Source organism: Erithacus rubecula (genome assembly GCF_903797595.1).
Source record: "Erithacus rubecula genome assembly, chromosome: 16".
Classification (NCBI taxonomy): domain Eukaryota; kingdom Metazoa; phylum Chordata; class Aves; order Passeriformes; family Muscicapidae; genus Erithacus; species Erithacus rubecula.
In genome coordinates this window covers 17,588,709-17,604,574 of record NC_136668.1, presented here as the reverse complement: position 1 = coordinate 17,604,574, position 15,866 = coordinate 17,588,709, and the positions used below count along the sequence as shown (strand labels likewise).

The following is a 15,866-nucleotide window of genomic DNA, read 5'->3' as shown; positions in this document are numbered from 1 at the left end:
GCAGGGACAAACCCACAGTGTGGTCACAGGTGATACTTTCTAGTTTCCTTCTCACCCAGAGGGAACACAGGACTCACTGCTGTACTGAAATAACAAAGAACAAGAATGTGCAAATAAAGGAAACCATGTCCAGCAGATACAGTCCAGACCAGCAGCTCTCTAATGCCTGTTTATGTGGGATTTTCCTACCTGCATTTTCTCTGTGCTTGTCAACATAAGTATTCACTTATTTGTGATCACATAAGGAACTGTAGTCTGTGTGGATTTTGCACCCAGTGACTTTTACTATATAGGCTTGAATGCTGAGATAACAAATACAAAATATGCCCTTTTTTTCCTGGTCACAAACCTGAGAAATTTTTCTTTTCCGTAGGTGGGGTAGACTCTCAGAACAGCAGCAGTTTCTGTTTGCCTCAGTCCTGCATTAGCCAAAATTCCAGGCTTGCTCTGACACCCCAAGGATATTGCCTGCTGCTGTGGCTCTTGTTAGGGGTGAATTTTAGGCAGCTTTGGTTCAAGAGTCATGGAAACTTATGCATTCTACTCATGTGAAGATGCCCATGGGGACTCCTGTGAGATACAGGGTTGCACTTCGTGGGGATTAAATGGACAAGCTTAGCAAAATGCACAGAATTCTCACAAATGCTTTTCATACAGACAAAACCATTTTCACTGATAGCTATAAGAACTGACCTTTTCAGCTTCCTGAAAGACTGATAGATTGCAAAGCTGGGATAGGTGGGTAGAGGAACTTACAAAACTTAAACCTTATCTGATACAGATGTGTTTTTTGTTTGTTTTGTTTTGTTTTAACTTTTAGAGTGCCCGACCACACAAGTCGTTATAAAGGCAAATGCTTCCACCCCTCAATGAAGAGAATATTGTTTACACCTATTTTCAAAAGTATAAAAATTAACAACCTGTAGCCAAGACTGCAATCACCTTGTATTTTAAAGCCATCACTCAAAATTTGTTACTGGACAGTTCCTGTCTAAAGCTATGATATATGCTGCATCTAATGAAATCCTGTATGTTGAAATTACAAAAGGGGAAGGAAAATAAACTGACAACCTACATCACCTAGGAAGAACTTAAAGGGAAGGAACCACTTTCAGCTGATCAAGTCAATGTGTCTTGGGCATGGAACCAAAGTTACAATAGAAAGATCTATTCCTGCTGTGCAGGGCAATCATTTAAATGTCACCCTGTCATCTGACAAATGGATCAAAAATGAACAGCTCAGAGTGTGAGAAACTCAAGAGATGCTGACAGCAAACTGCTCGCTTTGAAGTGTGTGGCTTTCTCACTGCAGGGATTCCTGCTCTCCCTCTTTGGTTTTAACCTCAGGAACAAAGGACAGCTGCAAAGTGGAAGGAAGAAAAAACCCAGTCTGGATTATTTCAGGATGGGCAGGACAGGTCACCATGTTTTGTGCTGGAGATGGTAGCACAGCACACCTGCCTTGGCCAGGGCATGGAAGAAGAGGGAGTCTGGCATGAGGAGGGTGTCCAGTGGAGTTGAAGCCTTACCTCTCTTAACCCTCCCTCCATGAAGAGCAGCCTGTCTGTTACCAGATACTTTTCATACTCTTTAAAGATTGCCATTGTGATAATAATGACTGTGCTTGGTTTCACTGTAGAATAACCACTGAGGCTCACTGAATTGGACCTACAGAGAGGCTTCTGTGAAAAAAAAATGTTGGAGGGCAGGGAGGGAGGCTAATCCCCTTATCCATGTGACATGATTCACAAAGCATCAGCTTCTAACTGTTTTGTCCACCTGGGAAAAAATGTTTTGGTTCAGCTTGTCAATGGACTTCATTAGTTGGTTTCCTGATCAGTGATACATAGACCAAAAATGGGGAAAAACTTTGTGAACACAACCTTACTACAAATAAGAAATATTGCTAGTCTGTTTAGATTTTTCCACAGTTAAGAGTAACTAAAAGTAGTTTAATTTCAAAGAATTACTACCCTCTGCCATCACAAAGCCTGGACCCCAGCTGTGGTGCCTCCCTGAGGTGATAGGTCTGTGCACCCCAGCACTCTTCCAGAAATGTGGCTGAGGAACAAATGCCTGCAGCAGTCACTGTGCTGAAGGGAGGAGTGCAGAGCTGCAGCCACCCTCCCTTTCTCCCTGGTGGGCTGGAAGTGAGTGCACTCCTCAGTGCCTCTGCTTTCATTTCCCAGGGAATGGTGTCCTGCCTGTTCAGACTTGGGGTTCCTCTGGCAAGGCTCTCTCTTCTGCAATGGAGCCTTAATTTTAACTGGGAGAAATAGATTTCTGTGCTACAAACTAGAAAATGAAGGGCCAGAATACAGCTTGTGCATTCCTTACCTTCAAAGCAGGGATCACATCTACCAACATCTTGCGCACATCAGAAGCTTTTTAAAGTGTTTTTCAAAGAGCTTCTCCTTCGGTTGCCTGTTTGCTTTTACAGACCAAGCAACTGAGCCACAAAGCAGTGAGGTCACTTGCACAGCAAAAGCAGTTTCTTAGCTGTAGGAGGGAGGCAGTTCCTCTAGTATCAAGGATGCCTGCCCCTCACAGATAACTTTTTTTTTTTTTTTTTTTTTTTTCCAGAATAACTTTCAATCAGTAATATCCATTTGCTGAGCTACATTGCAATTCTGTGCTCAGTTTCTCCACAAAGACTACCATCCTTATTGCTTGAGTGCCAGGACATAGTGTTAAGCCTTCCATTGAAGATTAGAAGTTATTAGCAAATGATTTTTTTTTTATTCTGCTCCTTAAAATTAATTTAAATTATAGAATAACCAGATCTTCTTTAAACACTCTGATTCAGCCAAGCTGAGTTTAGTTTACTTCAGCCAAGTTTACTGAGTTCTGGCACCAAGCTGTGTGTTTGCTGGTTCATTTTTTTAAGAAATAGGCCTGTAGGCAGATATGTTGTGTGCCTGTAGGCACATTGAATGTTTTTTTGTTCAAATTCCTTTTCCCTAGCAGAAGACTGTGGGTAAAGTTGACCCGAATGTACCTGTTCTTCCCACAAGCTAGCAGTTCAGTCCTGGAGCTCTGGAGTGGGGCCCTGGCAGAGTGGTGCCACTCCTGTGACTCGGGGATCACTGAGCAGGGTCACAGCAGCTTGTCAGCTGCAGAGAGGAGGCTTTCTCTCTGGTTATTCCTTCTTCTCACTCTTTTCACCTCTGCTGCAGCATCAGGGAATTTCACACCTTCAGGCTGCTCTCCTCAGTGTTAGAGCTGGCAGTTAAAACACAGAGATCTTGCTGAAGAATGAGCAGCACTTGGTTTCAGTGATGGTGCAATAACTTCCACCGCTGGTTTGGTTTAAAAACAAAACAATAGAAACATTTATTCCAGGCAGTCATACAGAAGGTTTATGGCATAGATAGAAATGCACAGTTTCACAACATAACCTGACTGGTCTTGTGGCAGGCTTCATCATTTAGACTCCCTGAGCCATATTATCTTATTTAATTTCTCTTTTTTGTCTAATTTGCCCTCCTTTACTCCTGTGTGTATAGATGTGCATGCAGGTATTGCATTCCCAGGGGTGGGATGGAGGCTGGTAGTCTGACCACAGCAGACCTGGGTCTGCAAATTTTTCCAAGATTATTCTTCCCTCCAGAGAGCTGAACCACCACTGCTTTACTCTCCTTGCAGCATAACACATGCCATGCCTAAAACACACTTGCTGATATGAGTTAATATGGACTTCCTGCTATCAGCTCGATGAAAATGAGTTTCATGAGTTTTTCATATACACATGTATCTATATGTATATGTACATATATATACATATATATGCATATATTTACCTATTCTGTATTGTATATAGAAATTACTGCTATAGCTTATGAAAGTATACTTCAATCTAGGCATGGGAACTGAATCAAGATTGTTTAGCTGCCACAGCTGGTACACTCCTCCAGGTTTAGTTTCACATCTCATGGGCAACTAGTTTTTTGATTCTTTTTTTCTGGACCCTTCTCTGTCCTTGGACTGTTAGTCCTGGGCTTTCTGCTATTCCTGGCATTCATTGAAGCAAAGGATTGAGAATCCTCCCTCAGATTAGTCACCGACCTCCCCTCCCCAAAACCAACAAGAATAAAAATGAGTTCGCTGCAGCATTTGAGAACAGCAAATTCAGCCTGGATCCCTGCTGTGCCTCCCTTCAGGGCTGCTCAGGAGCAGCTCTCCAGGCTGTCCATGCTGCCAAAGCAGGAGGTGAGCTGCAGGAGGTGGTAGAAATCGGCGTGACCACGATTTGTCTTGCTGCTTTCTTTCCCAATGACCAAGTTGGGAGATTTTGAAGAATATTTTTTGAATTTAAGCACTTCAGATGGGGGCCTGGTTACATGAGATTAATTTAGGCAGTTGGGGTGGCAGTAGGGAAATGGTACTCCTTGCAGTGCTAGCAGCCTGGCTCACAGCTGCATCCTCTCTTACTGATGTGCCTGGAGGACAGTGGAGAAATTTTTTTAGATGTTCTTCATCTTCCAACCCCTTACCATCTTCTCAGTGGGAAACATCATCTGAAACCCAAAGCTTTCAGTTCTGTGGCATCCCAGGAGGGTTGCCCAGGCCAGGCTCCTGACACGAGCAGGGCTCAGAGAACACTCGGCTGCTGGTGATCCAAAGGGTTTTCTCTTCCCCTGCCCTCTCACATCAGCACCTCTGTGGTTTTATATATACTTTTTGTTCCAGATTTTTTTGGTGTCTATTCCAGAACAAAATTATAAATTACTTGGCAGAATGACCCTTTGATAAACACTGGACATGTACCTGTACTATATGTATTAATGTGTAGGAGAGAATCCTTATTGTATGTAAAGTTTTATGAATGGTTATTTTTTAATTTATGTATTTAATATAGGATTCAATGACCTCTGGTGTTTTAGTTTGTATAAAAAATAAAAAAGCAGCATTTTTAAAAAAAAATACCACTGTACATTCACGGAAATATCCAGCATATCTGGAGTCTGTTGGGAGGAATCCCGTTCAAGCTGAGCACGGGAGGGGCTGGGGCGCTTTGGGCTGGGGAGCGCAGGGACCGGAGTGAGCACGGTGCTGGCGCGAGCACCTGGGGAAAGGAGAGCAGGCGGCGCTGCAGCGGGGCCCAGGGGTGGGTGTATGGCTGCTCGCCAGGCCGGTGCACAAACACACACAGCGGCAAGCTGCTGCCTGCCTGCGAGCTCCTGCGGGCTCTCGCCGCACTGGGAAATGGAAAAAACGCCGCTCGCCGCCTTCACCTGGGCACGGCCCGGGGCGGGGCTGGGGCTGGGGCGGGGCCGGGGCTGGGGCTGAGGCGGGGCCGGGGCTGGGGCGGGGCTGAGGCGGGGCCGGGGCTGAGGCGGGGCCGAGGCGGGGCTGGGGCTGAGGCGGGGCCGGGGCTGGGGCGGGGCTGAGGCGGGGCCGGGGCTGAGGCGGGGCTGAGGCGGGGCCGGGGCCGGGGCTGAGGCGGGGCTGAGGCGGGGCCGGGGCTGAGGCGGGGCCGGGGCTGAGGCGGGGCCGGGGCTGAGGCGGGGCCGAGGCGGGGCCGGGGCCGGGGCTGGGCCGGGGCTGAGGCGGGGCCGGGGCGGGGCCGGGGCCGGGGCTGAGGCGGGGCCGGGGCTGGGCCGGGGCTGAGGCGGGGCCGAGGCGGGGCCGAGGCGGGGCCGGGGCCGGGGCCGGGGCTGAGGCGGGGCCGAGGCGGGGCCGGGGCTGAGGCGGGGCCGAGGCGGGGCCGGGGCGGGCCCGGGCCCGGGGCCGGTGTCCGCTGTCCGCGCGTGCCGGCAGAGGGCAGCGCGGGGGCACCGGGCCGGGCGCAGAAGGAGCGGCTTGGAAAAGTGTCGGTGGAAGCGCAGGCGGTGGCCGTCAGCCAGAGCCGCAGCGGCCGCGAGCGGCTCCCCCTTCTGTGTTACTGAGAGGCTCTGCGCCCTTAACAGGCTCAGACTCTGGAGTCGCCTCCCTCCCATCAAATCTTTGCTATTTCTCTGCCTAACATGAATTTAAAATCATGGAATCATTCATTTCGAGGAGCGGGTCAGCAGTGCATAGCGGCACTTCGTGCTGCTGGTGTAACGGGCAAAGTGCGCGACTCCTCCCGTCCAGGGGCACGGGGAGCTGCGTGCGCTGCCAAACAGCCCCTTGGGAAGAAAATGGTCAAAAAATACTAGAAAGTAAATGGAAAGCACATTTGGAAATGCATACTTGTACCCAGGTATTTATACCTATCTCATCCTTTTTACACTCAAGAAATCTAAGCTAAAGAATATGAGGTTGTTACAGAATATCCCGTTAACATATTTTTTACTAAAATATTCCTAACATTATCTTTTCCAAGATCCAGTCCCCAAGAACTGCAGTTCGTATCTTTAAAGTGCTCTGACTGAAACACATTAAATGGGTCTGAAACACTGAAATTTGGATCTCGATTTAGTTCTCTACTATTAGAGAGTTCAGACATTCTTTTCCTTACACAATAATCTTCAAATTTCCTTTGACTGGAAAAAATGGAAGGGGCATTTAATATTAAAATACACAAATAATTTAGAATTAAAGATAATGGATATGCAATATAAAATAGATGTGTGCTACAAGGCCTGCGGGATGCGCTCAGCTCAGAAGGTCTTTGTGGATCCTCTCTGGATAAGGCTGTGGGGTGCAGCTTATTTGCCTGTACAAACATCCCTCACAGCAAATGATGTGCAACACAGCTGCTCAGTGACCAGATTAGGAGTCATTCACTTTTCTAAAAATCTCTAATAATATTAAAAATGTATTTCAGGAAAACTGCTGGTAATGGGAGTTGGATCAGTAGGGGTGTAGAAAATCTCCTGTATGAACTCCCAGTCTGAGCACCTGCTGGAGTAAACCAGGAGTATTTTGCTGATTGAATGAAGATACAGTGCAAGACAACCTGCATGCTGTGCAGATACAGCCCAGAATGGTAAGCCTAGGTGTTGTAACATCTGTTGTGTCTGATTTTTTGGATGACAACAGTTTTCCATTGTTTGGGATATTGTCTAAACATAGTAAAAGCCCTAATAACTGGCAGTGTGCCATCTGCTTTGTGTTGAGGAGGACTAAGTCTGAACATGACCAAAATACACATTTCAAAGCCCCCTTCCTGTTTGGGCAGAGATGCATCCCATAGCTTGTCCTACACTGACAAGAGACCATTGTGCTGCATCTGCTCCAGTTCCTGGACAGCAAGTGACAGCCATGAACAAGCTGCTTTGCACAACAAAGAAAATCTTGTGGAAACCATTTTAGAAGCCTGAAACAGGACTGAGACTAGAGATATGATTATTCCAGTGTGTACAACAGATGGAGACTTTAGAGCATGGAGCCACTAATCTATGGATTACAGACTCCCTAATTATAGACTAACATTTACCATTTATGAGAGGCACTTCTGCCAAGGGAAGGATCTTGCAGGTCATGATTCACTTCTGTATCAACATACACATCAAAAATAATGGAAAGGTAACAGTGAGTCAGAAGGACCTCAATGCAAAAGTAACCTGCCATGTTCTACCAAGAGAAATCTCTTAACTCCATAGCAATGGAACAAGTACAGGGAAATGGAAAAGGATTTTAGTTTCACAGAATGTGACTGGTTAATTTGACAGTTATGGGTCTGAAATTCTTAAAATTATATATGTTTTATGGATGCATAAAAGCTGCATTGCAGGTAAGGCATTAGCACATCTGGGGTGCTAATTTCAGCCTCAGGCATTCAAAGTTCATCATAAACAGACACAACATATGCTTTCATTGGGAAATGACTAACAAACTGCCTTTCATAATTTCTCAATCCATAACACCTTACTTTTGAAAGTGTTTTGAAAGTTCACAGCAGTTGATGCTGATAGCTCACCCATGTTCTGGAAAGGACTAACATCAAAATGCTGCAATTTGACCTTGGGTTCCAGCTCTCCATCAAGAAAGCATCTGGCTCACCATCTGTTCACTCTCTCTCTTTGGTCTTTATTTTTTCATACTTAGTAAAATTCGTAAAGCAGTGACACTCACTACAATGGAATTTTGTGGTGCACAATTCTCTATTAGACAGCCTGCAGTCTGATGAGTCATCTCAGCTCTTTTCATCACTGTCTGCCCGGAGTGTGGCACTCACAGTCCATTGGTTTAGAAGTAATAAGCAGTTAGGAAGTTAGGCAAATCAAGGAGCAAAAATGGGTATGAGCATACAGACAAAACCTTGATTTTAATTTAATGTCTGTGCAACACAGTAATCCCATAAGGTAAAATGAGGATTTCCCTGGGAAATAGCAATGAAGGGTGGTCTGAAACTGACACAACCTGCTCTTCTCAACCTTTGCGTCTGTCACAGGCTGACACTGACCTTGATGTAGCAGGCTTTATTTGGGATTAAGTCCCCCTTTTTCATGTGATTTCTTCCAGGTGTATTTGACACAGCTGAGATTGGGTTCTGGCCTTCAGACAGAATCTTGGGTTTCACATGAGCAATGAAAAAAGAGTTGAGGGAATAACCAATTCCAAAATTGCTTGGTCTTAGAAAGGATTGGAGGACAGGCTGTGTTTGGGTGGTGGATTTTGGTAGTACAGAAGCCTTTTTCTTCTATTCCGTGAAAAAGGGGGACTGTAAGCTGTGCTTGCTTTTCCCTAGGACATACTTAGTGAGCAACATAGATGGACATTAACTATTTTTATCTATTTTAATATCTGTGGAAGGGATAGCCCACCCGTCCTTATTGGCAGGACAACTTAACAGTGATTTCAAAGGATAATTTGGTGGGACAGTGAATACAGACTGAACACAATTTCTAACATAACTAGATCAGCTGGAGGTATGAAAATTAAGTGAAAAATTAAGAAGTGGTCCCAGCCATAGCAAGCACAGGTTCTAGCCCCTGCATGGCATCAATCACTCCAGTTTACAGAATAGAGTTTTCCTCTAAAGCAGCAACAAATAGACTGTCAGGAAAGCTGACTGGGATCTTCAGTTACAGCCTGGTTCCTGCAGTACTTAGAGGATTTCTTTCATGCATTATACCAGGGTGTGCAGAGCCATGACAAAAAATGCACAAACGGCAAGCTCTATTTCCTTCACCAGCCTGTCAAAGTATATTTGACTGCTTGCTTCCTCACAGTCACAAGGAACCATATAAACAAACAAGCAAACATAGTACCTTTAAATCCACTGTAATTCTACTCTGCTGACATCTAATTACTTGTTATAGGCTTGTAATCACTGGCACATAATCACTAATTATCTCTAGACACACCACCTGTTTTTGCATCAGTTTGCTCCCCTGAAGCCACAGGTTGAAGGCGAGAGGGGTTGAAGGCAAGGACACTTTAGGTCTGCAATGCTTGATTAGGTCAAATGCAACACCATGGAAACAAGGAAATCTCAGCTTAGTCCTCCAAGTCATTTCTGGGAATAAAAGCAGGTCCAGAGGAGAGTAGCTGTGATCCCTAAGAAAAGCTGGAATGAGAGGGAGTCACAACAGCAGATATGCTTGGAAGCAAGACAGCATTTGTCATCACAACAGAGGCTAAACACAGAGTGAGACCATCCAAGCCAGACTTCACTGCTTAGGCAAGATGCTGGGAACAAACAGGACCAGGTAGAAAGAGACTGATTTTGAGAGGCAGAACATGAATTTGGAGAAGTGGGCTGATTGCCTGTGAAGTGAATCTTGTGGCACATGTCTGGCAGAATACTCTGGGCTTCAAACTTGTACAGAATGTGTGTTTTCTTACATAAATCCATCTCATCCAGGCCCTAATGGTCCACACCACACCAAGCCAGACAACTGTTATAGTGGCAAAAATCTCAGCATTCCTGAAATTGTGATCCTGAAGGTGCCCATTGACATACAAACAACACAGGGCTACAAGTTTACTTGGCTATTCCTAGAAATCTGGAGCTGCATCTCTGGGTTGGTCCATCTTAACGGAAGGTGGCTGGAATTCACCTGATGTGCAGAACCTCCAGGGTTCCTCCTTTTTAGGTGGGCCCAGCAGACTCTAGCCAGGTTGGAATATTTGGCGTTTCATGCTGATGCCAGATCTGCGCTTCTGACCCTCTTGAAAACATTACTTATCTCTAAGTTATCTTACCTGCCTCCTATCCCCAACAACTTCGTAATTGTGTGACTCAGTTTGCATCTGGCTGCAAGGCCTGCCATGGAAGTCCTTTGGCACTGAGACAGTAGTCCTTCCTTGGAGGACCTGGCAGCCTGTCCAGATTCTCCACAGAAAAATTTTCAGAACTCTTTCTCCACAATTGGTATTTCTTAACATTTTGACTAGCAGCTCATTTCAGGAGGAAAAAAATATCCTATGTATTGAAATACTGGAATTTTCCATAGGGTTTTGCTCAGCTCTAAACAAATTTGGAAAAAGCATTAAAAGCCTTACTGCATTTCAGAAATATTCTTGGAGTAACCAAGCACAAAAGATTATAACTTCCAGCTGCTTATCAGATTTGTGGTCTCTGTTAGTAGGACAGGCTGACAGCATGCTGAAGTCAGGCTGAGTGTGTTGCTTGAAGTTACTCCCTCCAACAATACAATAGCATTCTGAAGTAGAAATTACCACACTCTCCCTGTGGTTTTGGCATGAAATACTGAACAAGGTTTTGACAGAGTCAAATGTTTTGCCTTTCTGACTCTGCAGTGGTTTGGCTTTGGTAAAGGATTTCACCAAGGACAACAGCCTGCACACAGCAGTTCCCAGGAGCTGGTATGCAGAGCAGCCTGGAGGATCACAAAGGTCTGTCTCATCTTCTGACATGCCTATGTCTGAAAGTTTAGAACTGGAGTGTGGTGCTGGAGGCATGAGGCACTGGTCCTCCCCAGCTGATTGAGACAGCAGGCTCATCACAAACGTGCCCTTCATACACATGCCATTTCTGGGTGAACAAAGGAGCCCACCCATCTCTGACCTCTGCTTCTAAATGTACGTGGGACAATCAGATTTTCTTGGCTCTTTCACAGTTTCTTCTGCATTTGTAATTAGCCTGACTTTCCCTGAGGCACATGAAAGGTGGTGCTGGGGGCTGTCCTGACATTGCTGCAAGAATGATAGTAGAACAACCCTGTTTATCTGGCAGCCTCCAAAAACAGGACACACTTGCAAATCATGACTGCAGATTAAATTTGCATGAAACGAGACAACTAGGACTTACTTCTCCACTGTAACTTATTATGAATGTAATAAAGGGATGCAGTTTTATCAAATCCTGGAGGAATCAGAATAAATTGGTGTTAACCTGCTGCTACCACTGTCCTGCTGCTTCTCCAGCCAAACTCGCAGACCTTTGAAGAAAACGCTGCGAAAGCTGATGTGCATTTATCCTGGTCAGTGTTATGCAGTCATTACATCACATCATTCTCACATGCAATCAAGGATCTGCTGCCTCCAGACCCACAGGAAAATCAGTGCAAAACCATTCTGTATGGATCTGACATCAAGGAAGGAAATGTCCTCACTCAGGACATGGCTCAGGCTTGTCAGCATTGGTGAAGGAAGGGGTCAAATGCCACCTAATGTCAACAGTCTATTTCCTTCAAATAACACAATATTCTCTGAGTCTAATGAGCATTGCATGGAGCTATGTATATCACAGCTATAGAGCCTGAGATGCTTCCTGGTGTAATGAGCAACTTCCAGTGACACAGGCAGCATTATGTCACAATCTGGGACATGCTTCACTCTTTTAAACCATTTTCTATTTTTATTACAGATAGAATGATGTTGCACAAGACATCTGGGAGCTGGGAACCAGCACAGAAGTTTGCCAGCAGAAGATGCAGAGTTTTTCAAATTAGGAATCTGCCCACTGCCCTGACAAATGGAAAATAAATTATCAAAGTCATCAGAAAATACCCATCAGAGGGCAACAGTGCCTTGGCAGTGGCAGGCAAAAAGACCTAATTTGACTTCTCTGTCAATAGCTTTGCTATTGAATGATTCATTTGGCAATTTAAATTCCTCTTCAGACATTTAAATAATAACAATAAGTTTGACAGTGTCATGAAGATAATGCTTGAGAAAGTTACACAACCTGTTGTGCCCCTCAGTGAATATTCTGAGGCTTGGGCACCGTTCAGAGCCTGCAATTCCCAGCACAGGAACACAGCAACGAGGACAAAGAAAACCTGTGCTGGGGTTTTGAGAGCACAGAACAAGAAAATGCATACTCCAGACAGAGTGACTATGTCCCATCTTATTAACTAATCCTTTTGCAGAAAGGGATTTACTTCTCAGAAGACTGCACCACTCCCTCATTCACAACCAGTGCAGCCCACCTTGTAACACGACTGATTTCCATTTCTCTGTGTGCCTTAAACATTTCTTACTCTAGAGCGAGAAAGACACGAATTAGAGTCCTGCCACTACAGAACTTCCCACAGAACAAATGCTGCTCCCCGGATCAGAAGAGCAGCCTATTTCCATTCCTTCATGATACAACCAGAGTCCCCATCTGGCGGGCTCAGCTCAGATTCCTGACCCAAGAGGACCAGCACTTTTGTTCTGGGCTCAGGATGTGAACCCGGCCTCGAGCCAAGGAAACCCTTGCAGCACTGACAGTTGGCTCTGGTGGGTCCTGTGGCAGCACAAAGCACGTGAGCTCACATGCCTGTGATCTCTATCCTCCCTGGGCTCAGGCAGGGGAAGCAGCCTTCCCACTGCATCGCCTCCCTGATCTCTATTTTCAATCTACTTTGTACAGAAAAGTGAGAGGAGAGCTGGTTTGCCAGCAGGGTTTGCACCTCTCATGACTGTCTGCCTGACAAAAATTTTTGTCCATGAGCGTATAAACATGTGATTTAAAGAAAAGAAAATTTGCTTAACTACAGGGGGCAGAGATTTTGTCATTGTATAATCAAAAGCTTCACATCTGATCCAAGATATACATATACAGAAATATAAATAATGCCTTCTGCTGGGCTCAAAAGCAACCGTGCAGTGAACACACACTGAACACAAACTTCAATTTCCATGGTATTCTTGAACTAGTACCCTTACAACACCTAACAGAAAAGATCTTAAAAGTGAATAGCAACTTGGAAAGTAAAAATCAAGAATTGTCTTTTATAAAGTGAATGATTTTCATCAAAAGTCAGATTTTAAAGCTTTCACTTCCTAGAAGAGCCCGGTGTCGTTATTCGCGATACGGCCGCGGAGAATAACGACAATGACTCCTCCAGCTAGCAGCAAAGAGAAGCGACTTTATTGTGAAGGCGAACCACTTTTATAGTGTGGATCGCTGAAGAAGAGAGGAACGGCCGTCCATTGGATAGTAGAAGAAAACAGAACGTTCTCACGGATCGTGAGAACTGTTTTTCCTTACTTTCTGAAAACAGCAGGTGCTGAATCTTGTTATGAATTCCTTCCTGTTTTTCCCGAGGTTTATCACCTTGGGAAGATCCAGGGAGGAACAGGCAAACTGCAGCAGACCCGAGAGAAATTCTCCTTAGCATGAGAAAGGAGAAAAAGGCCTCAGGCCCTTGCAATTTTCAGCCTGTGGCTTCAATGAAGCCCACAGCCCGGTACTCCTTTACTGGTGCAGATAATTTCAGTGCAACCCTCTATGCAGCAAGGCACTAGGAAAGATAAACATTGGAATCAGGATTTAAATAAATATTGCTATTAAAGTACAATGCTGAAATTTTTGCATGTTTGCAGAATCAGACAAAGGCCAGGCCCTGTTCCACAGAATTTTAATTCCCCATAAAGTTGCACATGGAGATGTCCCAGCCAAAACCAGAGGTTCACTGTGGCTGCACTGTGGTCAGTGCACAGAGGGCCCAGGGCAGGGGCACACTTTTCCTCCAGGAGAGGCTCGCTGGCCCCGGGGAGGCAGGGCTCAGCTCGCTGAGCGTGCCAGCCACCAGCTCTGAGATAACACATCCCACTCACTGGGGGCAGAGGCTGTCCCAGAGGGGGTTTCATCTTCTACTCAGTGGATCCTACTTGCAGAGGAGAAGCATGAATTCCTTTATGCTAAGGCAGTGCCTTAGGAAGGTAGAGACCTGGTGGGCAGCCCCTTCATGTGCACTGGCTTGGCCAGTACTGGTGGTCTTGCTGCTGAGGATGCGGTTGCAGAGGAAGAGCATTTGCTGGGAGAACAGGAGTAGGAAAAAAACTCCAGAACAAATGTGTTCTGGCTCTTTGAAGGAATACTTCCTTCCCTAGCTGCCAGCCTCTGCTGCTGCCTCTGCACCTGAATTGTGACAGCACTGAGCTCTTCTCCTGGCACATCCTGGTCAGCTGGGAAGAGGGCTCTGGGTCAGGCAAGACACTCACGGTGCTGAGCATCATGAAGCCACAATGCTGGGGCAGCTGCATATTAAAATTCACATAAGAGCCCAAGAACAACCAAATATAACTCTCTCTGGTGTTGCTATAGACAAAGTAAGGCAGACACTGACCAGTATATTCACTGTGCTATGAAACACAAGGCTTTTAAAGTAACTCTTCCAAGTTTTTAGACATGGTCAGTTTATATCTCTTCTTCTAACCCTTTAGACCTGAATAATTAGTCAAAAATTCAAGTTACTGTAGATTATTCCACCTAGATGGAGAAAAAACAGACTCAGTTAATGACACTGATGCCAGTCCAGTTAGAAAAGCAGACTGCTTCCCACCGGGCAAAAGGAGGGAAATGATCCCAAACCACTTGCTCCCACACAGCCTCAAGCCTCAGTCAGCCAGTGCCCCAGACTGCCTCTTCAGGCTTAATCACAGGGTCATTTTTCTCCATGATGGGTCAGGCTCCATGTGGATTTTCTTTAAGAACCACCAGTCCTTGGAGGACTGGCAGAGATAATGGCACTGTTTGTTTCACAGAAAAGGTTGACAAAAAGCATGACTGACAACATCTCATAATACAAAAATGTGGTGTGAGAAATCACTTGGCAGGATTTAGAGCCCAGGTACCATGTACACTTGTTCTAGATAAAGAAATGAGCACTTGGCAAAACGATTTTAGTCAAAGCTCCGGTTTTGGTGCTTATGATAGATTTCACAGGCTACTACTAGAGTGTACAGCCGTTAGAATTTATAAGACCCAGTCTTGTCTGTCTGTCCTTCGGGCCCACAGTACTTTTGAAATGAAGTTGCAATGGAGCTCTCAAAGCAGCACCTTAAACCAGCCAACACACGGAGCTGGTTTGCGCGGCCAGTCAGCAGCACCCGTGCTTGCGTTTGGGAGCAGTGAAGCCTTTGCGCAGGGGACACTGCCTGTGTCTGGCTGCAGCGTCCACCGAACCGCGGCGACACTGCAGGGAGCACGGCCCGACGGAACGGGGCACGACCGGACAGAACGGGGCACGGCCGGACAGAACGGGGCACGGCCGGACAGAACGGGGCACGGCCCGGCAGAACGGGGCACGGCCGGACAGAACGGGGCACGGCCCCAGCAGAACGGGGCACGGCCGGACAGAACGGGGCACGGCCGGACAGAACGGGGCACGGCCCGGCAGAACGGGGCACGGCCGGACGGAACGGGGCACGGCCCGGCAGAACGGGGCACGGCCCGGCAGAACGGGGCACGGCCCCAGCAGAACGGGGCACGGCCGGACAGAACGGGGCACGGCCGGACAGAACGGGGCACGGCCCCAGCAGAACGGGATACGGCCCGACGGAACGGGGCACGGCCGGGCTCGTGAGCCAGCGCTGGTTCGTGGGCTGCACCGCTGTACCGGTGCGGCAAAACGGACACGCGGCTGTCGGGGCTGTCGCCGGTGCGCGGCCAGCAGCGAGGCGCTCCCGTGTGTCCGCTCCGTCCTCACGGCTGGCGTGTCCCGGGAAGGCCGCTGGCAGCTCTGCGGACAGCAGCGTCCACCCGGAGGACACCGGAGCAGCGCCCCCGGCTCCGGGCAGCGCCGCCCGCCCGGGCC

General features: G+C 46.8%; 1 protein-coding gene and 1 long non-coding RNA gene across 4 annotated transcripts in view; both read left to right on the top strand.

The window, feature by feature from the left end:
• The window catches only part of JAKMIP2 (janus kinase and microtubule interacting protein 2), a 40,686-nt gene extending 35,746 nt beyond the window's left edge, over nucleotides 1-4,940 (top strand). For all 3 annotated transcript variants that reach the window (XM_079320158.1, XM_079320159.1, XM_079320160.1), the window contains exon 22: nucleotides 821-4,940. The gene's annotated coding sequence lies outside the window, so the exon portion shown is untranslated. The remainder of the gene's footprint in view (nucleotides 1-820) is intronic.
• A 1,115-nt stretch (nucleotides 4,941-6,055) lies between these two features.
• Nucleotides 6,056-12,079, top strand: LOC306809036. Its single transcript, XR_013776148.1, has 3 exons — nucleotides 6,056-6,184; nucleotides 6,752-6,913; nucleotides 11,705-12,079. It is a non-coding gene; the product is annotated as an uncharacterized lncRNA (long non-coding RNA).
• Nucleotides 12,080-15,866: the final 3,787 nt, after the last annotated feature.